The sequence below is a fragment of the Cyprinodon variegatus genome, unplaced genomic scaffold (assembly GCF_000732505.1).
Source record: "Cyprinodon variegatus isolate N-32 unplaced genomic scaffold, C_variegatus-1.0 Scaffold985, whole genome shotgun sequence".
NCBI classification, from domain to species: Eukaryota; Metazoa; Chordata; class Actinopteri; order Cyprinodontiformes; family Cyprinodontidae; genus Cyprinodon; species Cyprinodon variegatus.
Genome location: NW_015151438.1, coordinates 296,598 through 299,676, shown reverse-complemented (window position 1 = coordinate 299,676; position 3,079 = coordinate 296,598). Strand labels below are relative to the sequence as shown.

Below are 3,079 nucleotides of genomic sequence, written 5' to 3'. Positions count from 1 at the left end.
TTCTTTGAAGGATCAGTAACTTTTCAAAAGTTCAGAAGTAACTCTTCAAATTCTAAATTATGCATTTAAATTGTTACTCATACTTCTTTTTACACTTTGAATTGTGTTAATGAAGTAATGATAAAAACTGAATAGTTCATTAACATAATGAAAGTAAAAAGATTGATTATAGATTTTAAGTAGATTGTTTCACTCATTAAATTATACACTTTAAAATATATATATATATACTCCAGTTTACACTTTAACAAATTAACTATTCATAGAAAACTTCCATTTTTGTCATTCTACAGCTTCAACCAGTCTATGTGCGAGTTTTCTTCCCTCCGAAAAATCACTGTGATTGTTTACACTTTGAATTATGCACACGAACTATTCATAGAAAACTCTTCTATTCTTTTTTTTCTACAGCTTGAACCAGTCTATCGGCGATCGTTTTCTTCATTCCGAAACTTGTTTGTGATTTCATTTAGGTAGGATTTGTTGAATTGTTGACGGTTAAATTCTGATAAATATAATGAAACGGCCACAGATTAACTGAGATATTAAAATATTTGCAGCAACGGGTCAATCATCAACAACATTGACCTCAGGTTTGCAGCAGCATCAGCCCCTAATGGCACTCAGATATCAGAGGTTTTGGTCAATGCAGCTTCAAACATCACAGATTTCAACATTGACACAAGTTCCATTTTTGTGGATGGCACACGTAAGCAAAATTCAAAATTTATTACAACAGAAAGGAATATTTTAGAACCTATAATGTCACTGTGGAGTTTGTTGAAATAATGTTGTGTTCTTTATTACACTTACAGAGGTGTCAAGTGGAGTAAACCACAATATGAGCCTCATCACTGCACTCTGCATGGTCTTGCTCTCATGGCTTCTCTCAAGCCAGCAATAAAGTCCCTGCTGGATTCCTGGGAATGAAGGATGCTGTCCTGATTGGAAACCAAAAATTAAACATAAATTTAAACGTTTAAGTATTTATTGATTTATTGATACCATAGAACAATAGTTCTTGCAATTAGAATGCCAGCCTATCCAAATATGTTGGTGAAGTTTGTGACAGTAACATAAATAATCATCCTTAAATGTAAACATTAAGATAATTTCTTAGGGATTGTTTAGTTTCAAGACTTTTCATGCAATCCTCAATATTTCTCCCTTTTTGATCAATGCAAAGTAATTCAAACCAAAGTGGTCTGTGTAATGCCCTCCATGATTGTCTGTTGATCTTTCTCTTTTTATTGTATTTACATTACAAATATATTCTGTATCTATAATTTGGTCAAATATAGTGCCAACTTTTCTGTATAACAACATATATTATGAAGCAAATGAGAAAAAAAATGTTTTATCATGTTATCATATATAACTATATTAAAGGAATATATTTACACAGATATTCACTGTCATTTCTCATTTCATTTCATGACAAAAAAGAACCCGAGGTATCTGATAAAAACTTTGGTCTAGGGGTCTATCTAATTAGGCAGCTGATTCTAGGTCAGTGCTAGGGTTAGTAAAACTATCAAAGAAACTTTCATGATAAGCTTAAGTGGTTAAACACTCTGAGGAGAATAAAGTACAATGGAAGTCTGTGAACTTATTGTTGATGGCTTATGGATTATCAATGTCAAGTGGGATACATTAACTTGAGCAATGTTCTGGGTTAAAGGTCTCTTCTAAATTTGATAAGTAACAATGTTGTTGAACTTGGCACCAAATTCATAATAATAACAGTTTTTTTTAAATAATAATGTCCCAGTTGCATCAGAGGTAAGAGAGTCCAATTCCACCCCTTTTATCAACAACCTTTTTTCTAAGGTCTGGGGCAAGGGACAGCCTAACAATAGATAGGGCAAGACATTCTTGTGTGGTTGTTTTTCTAAGATATACGGAGTAATTTTTTTTTCTCTGCCTCCATTAAAAAGGCCTTACATGCCTCCCAAATTGTTGCTGCGTATACATCTGGAGAGACATTAGCTTAAACAAATATCTTTAGCCCATTCTAGCCACCTAATTTTGGGAAATTCTCACCTATTTTGCATCCCAAATGGAAAAGCAAAAAACTATAAGGAACTGTAAGCCCAAATTACATGTGTGATACATCATTTGAAAGCTAACATATTCTAGTTTCTGAATATATAATTGAAAATTGGGTGAGTAAAACAAAATCCAAGCTGCATCACTTCAAACATGACTCAAAGTATTTTTTTTATCCTTGAAAATAATAGGACTTTTTTCACAGCAGTAATAAAGACATACTTGCTTGTGGCTTCTTTGTCATCTTCTCATTTTGACATGCTGCTATATCTGTGTTAATTGTGCTTTGGTGCCATAAAATGTCCATTAAATGAACAAGGTGCATGCATTCTGAGTTATTAGATATAAACGCTTTAAAACCGGTCACAGAAAATAGAATGCACTGGAAAAAACAGGGAACATTTTCTAATATAAGGTATAAGGGCTGAGATACCACTACACATACAGTATGCATATTTGTGCACAAACGTATGTATAACTTTGGAATACTAAGAAACTGAATATGATTTGTTTGAGGAACAGTCATGTCATAGAGAGAGGAACAAATTGAAGTACTAGGATAGTGCAGGATGAGAGGGCGAGGGAGCAATCCTGAGGGGGGCTTGAAGTCAGGGGTCTGATGCTCACTGTCTATCACAGGAGGGGAGGGGAGTGTGTCATGACCAAAGTCTTTGGACAAACCCTGAGAAAAAGAAAAGCGGATAGACAATGAGCTCTACCTGTGGTAAGCCAATAACATGAAAGCATTAAATGTGAGTGTCTGAGGTAGTTGTATCACCATCCAAATAGCAAATACGCTGCCTGTGATCTGCCATAGTAGAGTTAATGCTACCCATGGGGGAGTTCAGAGACCCTTGCACAACTTGAATTTCCGCAGATGGGGTCTCTGCCTTTGAGTGCCTATGACTGCTTTTTCCATCCTTTCAGAAGATTTCTTTTTTTTTCTGACAGTGGACATGATAAAGTTAGTTTACAGGAATGTTACCTTCTAAAGAATAAAATACTGTACTTTAATCTTTAGATGAGATTT

At 34.4% G+C, this 3,079-nt stretch overlaps 1 long non-coding RNA gene across 1 annotated transcript; it reads left to right on the top strand.

Moving 5' to 3' along the window:
• The first annotated feature begins 363 nt into the window (after window positions 1-363).
• On the top strand, window positions 364-1,372 carry LOC107100538. Its single transcript, XR_001482021.1, has 3 exons — window positions 364-473; window positions 561-709; window positions 816-1,372. It is a non-coding gene; the product is annotated as an uncharacterized LOC107100538 (long non-coding RNA).
• Window positions 1,373-3,079: the final 1,707 nt, after the last annotated feature.